The 11,533-nt window shown below is 41.5% G+C and overlaps 1 long non-coding RNA gene and 1 other non-coding gene across 2 annotated transcripts; one reads left to right on the top strand and one right to left on the bottom strand.

Annotated features, from left to right (window-relative positions):
• Positions 1 to 295: 295 nt before the first annotated feature.
• trnaw-cca (transfer RNA tryptophan (anticodon CCA)) lies at positions 296 to 367 on the bottom strand. Its single transcript has one exon. It is a non-coding gene; the product is annotated as a tRNA-Trp (tRNA).
• Positions 368 to 3,856: 3,489 nt separating this feature from the next.
• LOC137802979 (uncharacterized) lies at positions 3,857 to 9,983 on the top strand. Its single transcript, XR_011080010.1, has 2 exons — positions 3,857 to 4,103; positions 9,444 to 9,983. It is a non-coding gene; the product is annotated as an uncharacterized lncRNA (long non-coding RNA).
• The last annotated feature ends 1,550 nt before the right edge of the window (positions 9,984 to 11,533 follow it).

Raw genomic sequence — 11,533 nt, 5'->3', positions numbered from 1 at the left:
ACGATCACGTGTCGCTGCTGGCGACGCGTCTCCATGTCAACAGGACACACCTTCTGAAAAAGGACACGCGTGTCGTGGTTGATTTTTCATTCATTTAAGATTTAGTGTTGAGAAACGGATAAAAGACAGAAAATAAAAAACACCTTAAATAACCGGATACGGCTTTACAAACTATCACAGAGGTGAACCTGACGAATTACAAAACAGGCCGATGTTTGAATATCATAGCTGCAGCTTTCTTTGAGATTTATATTATCTTAATCCAAATCGATCACTCCGTGGTGAAGCAAATGAATGATCCCGACGTGATTTGAACACGCAACCTTCTGATCTGGAGTCAGACGCGCTACCGTTGCGCCACGAGATCTTCAATTATTTGCTACGTCACACCAATCTGACAACTACTGAAAAACCAATATGGTTCATATGGTTCATATGGCACAGTTCTATGGTTCATAATGTAACTCGAAATAGCCTATATAACATTTAGCAAATGTGTAAGTTTTCCAAGTGATCACAGGGCATCACTGAGCTGCAGTAAGTCGTTGTAATAAAGTAAATATTTTCATTAATCACATGCTTAAATTAGTTGTGAACTTACATTTCTACAAAATGGTGTCCATTATGTCTTTGCCTTTTTGTAATTTGGAGTCTAAAACGTATGGCTGTGAGTTCCCCTCCCTTCTCATCCTTTGTCTCTACTATACATGTTTTTTATGTGTACTGTTTGGTGGTCTAGTTAGTGAGCTTGACCTTGGTTAGTCATCAGTAACTGGGAATACAAAAAAAGGATATTTAGGTCGTCCTCTTCTGAGACAACTCAACAGACACTGAAGCCCTCTAGTGGGCACCAATCAAACTCCATCCATCTCATCTGAACATTTCCACTGCATGCTTCCTGACGTCACAGTGACACGATATCTCGATACAAGCAAGCACACATGATCTCAGATTAAACCAGAGAAGTGTTAGAGGAGAGCTGTTGGTCTAAAACTATTTTAAGGCCTTAGATAAATGTTGGCAGTGGTCCTCCAGTCATTGATGAGTTATTTGAGTGACCTTGAACGCCACAATAATAAAGAACAAGGAAGAGCCGAGGTAATGTGGCTAATGTTAGCTATCGTTTAAAACTTATTGTTAAACTGACATTACAAAGTCAGTTCCCTGTTTACTGGTTTTACATTCCATAGTCTCACTTAATTCATATGTAAAACTGTAATAATTGATTTGATGGCCACATGGGTGCAGTAGAAACTGGCTTTAAATACAACATCGACTTAGTTGCCATCACATCCAGCAACTATATGGAGCAACTTCAGCATACATTTGGAGATATTCTTCTGGATTTATCACTACAAATTACCTTTTTTTTTGCATAGTATACTCATGTGATTTATAACATAAACATATTGATTATTGCAGTTTAAAAGAAAATGTCATGTCAAATATACCACCCTCATTTTAGAAAGTGTTGCTTAATATTGTGCTTATAATCGCCAGATATTTTTTAAAATAATATCTGTATAAAAACGTCCTCTGAAACTAATCAGTATTTGTTTAAGTGAAAGAACAGCTGAGTGCTAATGTGTGTTATGTTCAAGGAACTTAATGCTATTTGTGAAAACATGTCCGTTTAAATCACTACATGGGGTTTTCATATGTCGGCTCCAACATCCACAGCACGCACGCAGCCTGCTATTTCCCAGGGAGTTTCCATCCTATTCCTGTCCCATAGAATCCAGTCCTATCCCCCCACTAGTTCCTCAGTACAAAGTCACATGCTGCACAGCTAAGTTCATGAAGTAAAAAAATCTAAGCATTTGACGCACAATCCCTTTTAAAGTATACACAACGTAACCTTTTTAATAATTCAAAAAACTAAACTTGGTTGCTGTGTTCAGTCTGCTATTAAAACATGCACCCACCAGTGTTATGAATAGTCTCAACCTCTGAGCTCAAACAAGTCTGTCCTGCTTTTGCATTTCCACCCCTCATATCCGAGCTCTTCCAGTAAGAATTACAGGAAGAAGAAAATAAATAATGGTGCTGAGTCAGAGAGGACGCATACCATTTATCTATGCAGTAATGACAAAGTTCACAGTGATCTGCATTTAGACATAATACATGTGTTTTGTTAAAGGCCTCTTACTATACAAGTCACAGAACATCGCAAAAATGAATGTCACATGTTTCTACAAGTAAAACACATTTACACTCATTCTCACTCTTCACACAACCTTTGACCCACAATTCAATTCCCATATGTTTTGAACTATGCCCTTTGAGAGCCCCTGATGGTGGCTCCTCCATCTGGTGCAAACATTATGACACACACAGATCTTGAGTTGCAGTAGGTGCACTGGCATCAGCTTCCAAGACTGTTTTCACCAACAGCTTCTGCAAATACATTACATTACAGTTTGTTCAGAGGGAACTTTTAAAGCCTTCGAAATTGTTAATCAATCAGGGTGAATGTTGTACAGGAAGCTGGTATATGTATTTCTTATATGTTTATTACTGATCCTACATAATGCCTGTTATTATTGTGATGATAATCAATGATTCAGAATGATTTCCACCTCCACAAATGCCCGAAGAGGACATTGTGGCTGAATCAGATGGCAATGAAGGTTAAATGGAGTGAAAATGGAAGGATCGACAGTATCCACATCAGTCAGACTGACAGAAAATCAGTTGTTATAAAACAGGAAGGGGAATGAGACAGCAGGTTAGGTTTGGTCTTCTCAAGATTTGCTGCGTGAGCTCAGTGTGTCAGGTGACAGTAGAGAAGCAGCTTCTCAAACTGCAGCAACCTTAAAGCTACAGAGTGACAAGCGCAGCTTGACATGACACAGAAAAAACGGGGTTGGCCTGCCGGCCCGTGTGCGAGTGTCAACACGTCAATCTCGACCTGCTGACCGGCTGTCTTAACACAGCACTTTTTCAAACTGAAAACTTAACAGGTGTTTTGTCAGAAAACTTATCCTCAATCTATCAAATGTTGTTCTACTCAAGACCTTTTAAACACAGTTTAGTCAGAAGCAAAGTAGTATTTTTAGCTGCCCATGTAATGTCGACATCATCCAGGTTTCTGAACATGGCCAGATTCATTGGTTTCGGCACACTTGTAAAATTAATTAAACACATCAATTCATAAATATGCAACACATTGCTGACTCAGAGGGCCTCAACATAAATGAAACAGGACTCACTTTGGCTACAAAACCTTTAAAAGACTAACTACAATCTCTCTTTTACAAATGAGACATTTAGTTAATAAGTTAACAGGGATTTTGAGACTATACAGCCTTCCTTGCTCTGGTATGACCAGTAACTAAAGTGGTTAGTAAACTTAGTAGTAAAGCTAGTTAATTTGGTTGATCAGACTTAACATAAACTATGAACCATTTCTCACATTTAACCCTGAACACTGAGCTGCTAATAGTCATATTTGCATAGACCTACATGAATACTACTACAATTATAATTATTATTACTATTATTATTATCATATGAATTGGTATTATTAACAGGTTGATCTGCTGCCTACTGTGGGCTGCACGCAGCGTGGACACGTCAGATCGGTGCAGATTCTGACGCACGCTTCTCGTGGCCTCTACGTCATTACGTTGCCAGCTGATCGGAGTGGGAAGCCGGTGTGCGTCTGAGTTGGGAGTGCATGTGTGTGTGTGTGTGTGTGTGTGTGTGTGTGTGTGTGTGTGTGTGTGTGTGTGTGTGTGTGAGAGAGAGAAAGAGAGAGAGAGAGAGAGAGAGAGAGAGAGAGAGAGAGAGAGAGAGAGAGAGAGAGAGAGAGAGAGAGAGAGAGAGAGAGAGAGAGAGGAATGGGGCAGGAGTTGTGTAAAAGGGGCTGAAGTCCTGCGCTGCGTCCTCCACTGCTGCTGCGCTGCTCAGAAAGTAGGCTCTCTACCGGAGCCTTGACACGATTTAAGGTTTTATATTCGTAAAAATCCAACATCCACGTTTTCCACGACACGCCCTGGTGAAGGTCCCGGACTCCTCCGGAGCGGTGGCCGGGCAGTCTGAACTCCGCTGGACCGTCCAGATGGGTTGGCCGAGCAGGAGCGACCCAGCCGGCGGTCAAGGTGGGGCGCGTTTACTGCTGCGAGGCTGTCTGCGTGTTTCTGCTGGCTAAACGCTTCTTCCTGTCAGTCTGATTTCGCCTGTAGCGGCTTGATGACCCAGTTTGCGTTGAAACGGCAACTGGGAAACCAGTCGTTAACATTATTCAAGTAAATTTCACCACCTCAGGTCTGATTTCTGCTTCACAGCTGCAGCTTTCTGTGTGTATTTGCGTCGTCAGATCGTGGAGGATATTCAATTGGTGTTGTACGAGTTCTGGCTTAAGGCCTGTCTATGTGTCATGCCTCATATCGTCCAGGCCCACTGACACTAGTATGCATTATGGGCACCTTAGAAATGTGACCACAGCCTCCCAGCTCAATATTTAATCAACATTTAAATGATTGACCCAGTAAGGCTTTGGTAATATGCTGCATGGAGTGTCTGCACATGCTGATAACAGCTAAAAAAATGCTTCAAATGTGCTAAAAAGTCAGACATTATGTTATCAGTGCTTAAATATGTACAGATGTCTTATTACATTGTCCTCCACATAATTAATGTAGTCATATGTGAGCATGTAACAGGGAAAGGTTGTATGACAGGCTGAAGGGTGAAGTCTGCGTTCATATCGCCTAAACGTGTCAGAAAGTGTCAGCGATCAAAGCCCTTTCAAATTTGCTGAGTTCATTATAGGCCGTGGAAAAAGCCTGTGCTAAAGTAGGGGATAGGTGAAAATCAGGAAGATAACTAGTGCCGTGGCGTTCTTCAGAAATGCAGTGACACCAGCTGGTAGCTCTTTCTTCAAATGAAACAGACATACATATACAAGTATATTATGTTAGTAAGGACCAGTGAAACAGACTTTAAGCAGGTGATGTAACGAAGTATGTTGGCTGTCTTGTCCCCTGAACTCCTTTTATATAAAATGTATTTATAGCATTTTACACTTCTTTAAATCCTTTTAAAAGCGACGTGCAGTAATCTCTCTCTGAGATAATGGTCAGGAGGGGAAAGCTTACTGTCGTGTACGATGGAGCCTGTCTTACATAATTGTACAGCCAGAGTTCAGTGTGCTGATCGGAATGCGCAATAGGCTGTGTCACGAGCTGCATTTGTGCCATTGCAACCCGGAGTGTGACATAAGCCACCCTGTCGATGAGGATCACATGGCAATTACAGGGTGTCGGTTAAAAAGCGGCTCATCTTCCCTACACGTGTTGTTTGCCCCGCATCCAGGCACAAATATGCAACCTTCCCTGTGTCGTTTTATTGCCTACATTTGCAGAAGTGTAGCCGTCTTAGCCGTCTTGCTCAACTTGGGTTACACCCTTCATTCCTATTGCGTGCCTTGTCAGGGGAGGATGGGGCAAGAAGGTATGTGTTATTTAGTATTTATTTAGGGGGGGGAAGCAAGTTCTTTCAAACAAAATGGCACAGACTGCCCGAGGACAGGCTCACAGGCCTCATAGCGCACGCTACCATCTTCCAGGATGTCCTGAATTCAGAATGGCATTCAGCTGTTACTCCTAGCAAGTAACACCACCCACACCCTTTATTTGTACTAATCTCAGGGTTAAAGTCAGATAGACCTGCAAACAGCCAGCAGCGGAGCACAAGAAGAGGCTCCCCTGCACTATGATCAGTGTGTTGCCAAAGCCACCGCCCTTTCCCTGTCTTTGTCCCGATTCCCAGTCTAAAATGATCAGTCTATATTGCAGACTCCAATCTAGGGCAGTAAACGCTCTCCAACCTCCAACCACACCCACGGCAGAGGAATTTACCTGGAGTAATACATGAAAAACGTTTATTTATCAAGTTTCCATTTTCAGGGCCGGAGCAGCAGAATGCAAATCTGCAACTCTTGCCATTTCCCGTGACACTTCAGCAATTCTTCACATAATTTCTTGCGCAGTTTCAGTGCCGAAGGTCAGACAATTGATGTACCGTGTCTTGTCGCCTTATTTATGATTCCCCCCACAACAGCATGACCCTAAATATGAAAAGGTAGTCTGAGTGGGCTCGAAGCGTGGACAGAAGTTTGACTCACTCTCCATTATAACGGCCATCTTTGTTTCTATTCCAGTCTACCTGTTTGCATCTCATCTGTCTTTTATTATTCCTCTTTTTCCGTAATATTCGAGCTCTCTAGATGAATAAATCTGCTCTTGCAATTGCCACTCAGGCTCCGTGAGGTCGATAATTCCCTTGATGCATTGTGCATGGTTTGTTCACACCCTCTTCTGTGCACGCCATCATACCTGTTTCTCTCTGACATGCACATCCTGCCCGCCCTACTCCAGTGTGTCTTTCCTCTTTCTTATTCTCCCTGAAAATGCACGTCCCAGATAAGCTCAGTCTTTTGTGTATCAGACTGTGTGTTATCTCCTCTTACACCGTAGCCCCGTGTATAAAAGCCTGTCTCAAGGCCGTCCACACTGGCTGTCAATGGGCTCCGTCTGACTCCCTCGCTCGGAGAAGGCCAGAGAAAGGAAGAGAAGGAGAGAGGGAGGTAGAAAAGGCAGAAGGGAGGTGAGGTTGACGGTGGAGCCATGCCTGCCTCGTCCGGTGCAGACCAGATGTAGTCAAGTTGGTAGAGGAGACGGAGGAAGGATAGCGGGATGGAAAAGGAGTGGAAAAAGACTGTTTCAGCCCACAGCAGCCGGGTGGAATTTTTAACATACGCAGCTGGAATGTCAGGAATGCAGGACAGTCTGATCTGACCAAGAGAGAGAGAGAGAGAGAGAGAAAAGAAGAGGAAGAAGAACAGATATGGGAAAGAGTGGCATAGCAAAAGAGTCAGAGGCTCAACACTGCCCGTCATTGTGAACATAAAGATACAGAGTCACTGTTTGTGTAAGAAGGGGCACGCTATGGAACAAATAACTTATTCAGTTTGAGGTTGTGGCAGCCGTAGTCGTTAGTTATGACCGTCAGTGGTCCCGTGTGTAGCCCGAGGACTTGTACTGTATGTCCTCCTCCCTGAATTCATTCAGACCAACACATGCGGGAGTGGGTTTGCAGGGCAGGCCTGTGAGGGGAGTAGTCAGCTTTATAGTACTGATGGCTTTTTTTTTTCTTTTCTTTTTTACAATTTACAGGACATGACGTTCTATCGGTCGACATATAATGTCTCAACTTTTGGATGAATTGCCACAAAGTGTGGTTCACACAATAATATCTCCCTCAGGATGAATTGTAACAACTTTGATGATCTTTTTTAAGGTTTTTTTAAGTGTTGCCCAACACTGTACTTTGGTTTACAAGCCAATAACTACAGAACTACTGTCTTGCATTGTCATGGTGAGCATGGTAGCATGTTGACAATAGCATTGTGTAGTCTGAAGAAATGTTACACAGCAATAAAAACCCTTCCAACGGTGTGCAGATTTATCTGTATTTATTCACCCCTTTGATCCAGCACACATCCAACACTGTACATGTGTGTCTTTCTCATAACAACTTGTATGACATTAGCATTTAACTCATATCACACTGTCTAAACAGCCTCACTTTGTTTCCTTGTGGCCAACCACGGTACTCCAGAGATCTTGTTTCTTTCATTGACCAACATTGCAAATGTCTGTTTTGCAATGTTTTTAAAAGTGAGAACCGGACTCTTTGAGTGGCACTAACAGTCAAATTATTACTCTTTGATTAATTCATTGTAATATTTGTAAGACTCTTCAAACTCTTACCCTCAGCGTTAAATCGTGGGATGAGGCACCAACACGTGTGCAGTAGGTCACAAAAAGAGGAAGCAAACCAGGAAAAGACTGGACTTTACCATAATAGTGCCTTATGACCTAGTGAGCAACTGCCACAGAGCGGCTCAAAGTGTGTGGCACCGGCCAAGTTTGAGTACCGATAAACGTTGCTTGTAATTAAACAAACTTAACTATTTACAAAAGATAAGCATGAAGTGTGGAGGTCGGCTGCATCAGTATTGTAAAGAAGCAAAAATGTCAAACTAACCAAACTCTGGGGAGAGAGCAGGCCGGCTAAACACTTGATAGTAAAAGATTAATGAGCTCTTGCTTTAAAAAAAAAAAGGATGGAAAGCATGGAAGAAAAGAAGAAAGGAGTTGTAGATTTGATTGGATACGTTTGTCACTGAGTCACAAGTCAGAACAGGCCTCTGCACACTGACTCACACCGACATTTGTCATGTTATGAGGAAGATGTTGTCAGTGTTCTTTATATTGATCCCATGTATATGCCTCAATAGAAATTACTCTGGTTTTCTCAGAATGATTCCGAAGTCGAATCCAAACAAGACAAACTTCAGCAGTGTCTGTAAAATGTATATAAGTATTGTTGTCCCCCCTTACTGTGCCCAGGCTGCTGGCCGTGGGACACTCAAATACCTGAGATTATTCTGGTTCTCCTTACTGCAGGAATGTACAGCATGTGTTACTCATCGTCAACCAGATGAAGTGGAGCGTGTCTTCAATATCACAAGATTACATTCTTTGAAGGCAAGAAAAGCACAGACCTGCTTTAGCTTTTGGTGTGGTCAGATGTGTGTTTTAGCAAACGATATGAGGAAAAGTGAAGAAACAACAGGGCCATTGTAGCCCGAAATCAGTTTAAAAATACCCTCGAGGCCCTCTAAACACAACTGTAGTGTAGCACCAAGTATAGCTGATGGGATGTCATTAGTTTAACAAGTATTTGGTTTTAAACTGGCTATTTAATTATCTTTTTATATGTGAACATTTTTCACACGTTTTTCAGTCATTTTTCAGTCATTTCCAGACTAAGCAGCTAACTAGCTACTTTATCTTTATAGCGACGTGTAGCTGTTTTTCTTTTTTTCACACGTAAACTTGACTCAAACAAAGTGTGTTTTGAAGCACTTACCGGCTTCAACATGCAGAAAACAGGTGTCACGACAGGTTTTCACTTTGGGAAACACCAGAACGTTCACTCGATTAATTAGAGAGGACTCCATGAGCACCGCTTTCATGTGGAGGCCATCCACTTCTCTTCATCGCCGTCTCACTCATGCTTTTGTAACCACGGTAACTGGGATGGAGAGGGGGGGGGGGGGATATTGTGCATCATAAGAAGAGAATATCTAAGATTTTTCTCACTGCCACTGTGCAACGTGCAGAGCAGCTGATGCGTGTATCCCTTCTGGTAATCTGAGGCGTGATCTTGTGTGCATCTCTCCAGTGCTTCTTACATATCAGCTCAGTGCACCCACTTACTCACAGCTGATCGCACACTCGACCGTGGTTCGACTGCACCCACTTACTGTACGTGTGTGTGGCTGGCTGCAGGCCACCTCATACCCACGCTATACCGGAGCTGGGAGTTTAGAGGGAAAGTTAAAACAATCTCTTCTTCTCATTCTGCAGGAATACGCAAACCTGAAGCAGACAGAGGAAGGAGAAGGAGTCGCCGGTTGGGCCTTTTTAAAGCCGGCTGTCCGTCACTCCGGCCTGGTTCCAACTCTCACGCTCTCTGGCTGGCTCCCAGGGCTCCCTCACTCTTGGCCTCAAACGGCTGACACAGAGCAGTTCTTCACTGGCAAGCTTTATGTTCCCGTACACATGCTAAAGCTGCCAGCTGAAGAACTGCTCTAGTCAGCTCTGCCCCGGATGACTCGAAGAGGAAACGGATGGGGGTTGCTGAGAAGAAGACTGAGGAGGAAGTGTTTCTCACGCTCAGTCAGACCGGCCAATGTTTATCATACTGTTTGAAACAAATGTAAGGTGTAATTCATTTTAAGCAATACAGCATGTTTATTTTGTGGTCTTTTCCCTCACAACAACCTGCTTACATTTTGTTGTGATGTTTTGGTTTCTTGCAGTGAAGAACAAATCATTTTCTCGGACAATTTTGTTTTTTTGTTGTGGAAAAAGCTGCACACTATGAACAATAAAACTCATACCAGCTCTGAAGGCTCTCTTTTCCAAAGATAACAACACACACACACACACGCACACAATATATTTATGCAAAGATGTGTCACACACATCTCCTTCACCTTTAAAGTCTCTGGCGATCTCATTAAAGGTCAGCAGTAAATATAAATGTTCCTTAAATGTAAAACGTGTCCTCAGATGTGCAATAACTTCTGAAAGTGGTGTTTGTTCTCACATTAACAAGTCAGCAAGTTGACATTTAGTCCAGACTGAATGAATCATTTAGATTGTTGTTGCATTAAAGAAGTGAAACCAGAGGGAGCATGTTTCTACAGGGGGTAAATATATCACCGGCTGCTTCAATGGATTCCTTCACAAACTACCATCTGCACTCATTGGATGTGAAATAGTCTTAACTGAGTAATATCCACTGCAATGCTTCTTCTACTTGATTTATTTGGCATCAGCATCAGGTTAATTGATTAACTACATTACTGTAATATGAATTTGTGTAATAAAGGAAGCATTTTTGTTGTGATGAAAAACCAGTGCAAAGCATTTTTGGTTGAAAATAAAGATGTAATATACATCACTGCCATCAGTGTCTGATAGAGAATACATACACTGAACTTACGCTTATTCTATTAAATATATATTAAATTACAATTTGGAAAGGATTTTTGAATGGATGCTAATTTTTAAATATATATATTTTGTAATCTCACATCCCCCCATTTGAGAACGGAGTGTGTGTAGCCCTGCTTGAGCTTTGTTGGTTTGCACCGCCAAGAATGAACACCAGAAACATCAGGAAACTGAATAGATAATAGTTTGGGTATTTTGTTTACACTGACTATCAGGAAATTGTATGAACACATTTGGGAAATAATCTGAAATTTGAGTGTTGCTGTAATTTTTAAGATACATTTTCACGGTCTTGGTGTACAGAAATCACCACTAGGTGGCGTGATCATCTGTGCAAAACTAAAGGTGAGGACGCCATGGAGCAAGAACAGTGACGGAAATTAAATCAGATTATGTCCATGTGGATTAACATATTAAATATAAAGTGAGATAATTTCACTAAAATTATATTTCACTATCGCATGTATTATTGTCTGTGATTGGAAGTGGTTGAATAAGTATTAATATTCATAATAAAAGTACATCAAGTATTATCAGAAAAATTAACCATCAAAAGAATGTCCTATTGAGTTCTATATTGTATTGCATTATTTTGATTTACACACTTAACATATTTTATTGGAATATTATTACTGATGCATTAACCTGTAGCTGCTTTTTATACTGATGGGTTGTTAATCTGCAATATTGCATCAGATTTTCCAGTCGTGCAACTGCATGTTTATGTAATCGCTAGTTTGAGATATACTTTGAGGTATAATAACAATAATAATAATAATAATTTATATAGCCCTTTTCAAGATACTCAAAGACGCTTTACACTGGGGACAAGAGACAGAGACAAACAAAATACAATATTATATTATCAGTACTTATATGTATTTGAGTGTATCCTTTTATGAAACTGTATATTTCCACAACATTTAAGATAGCAA

The sequence above is a fragment of the Clinocottus analis genome, unplaced genomic scaffold, assembly GCF_023055335.1.
Source record: "Clinocottus analis isolate CAN_PGR_092001 unplaced genomic scaffold, fCliAna1.0.p SCAF_5, whole genome shotgun sequence".
Taxonomy (NCBI): domain Eukaryota; kingdom Metazoa; phylum Chordata; class Actinopteri; order Perciformes; family Cottidae; genus Clinocottus; species Clinocottus analis.
This window is presented reverse-complemented; position numbering and strand designations above follow the sequence as displayed.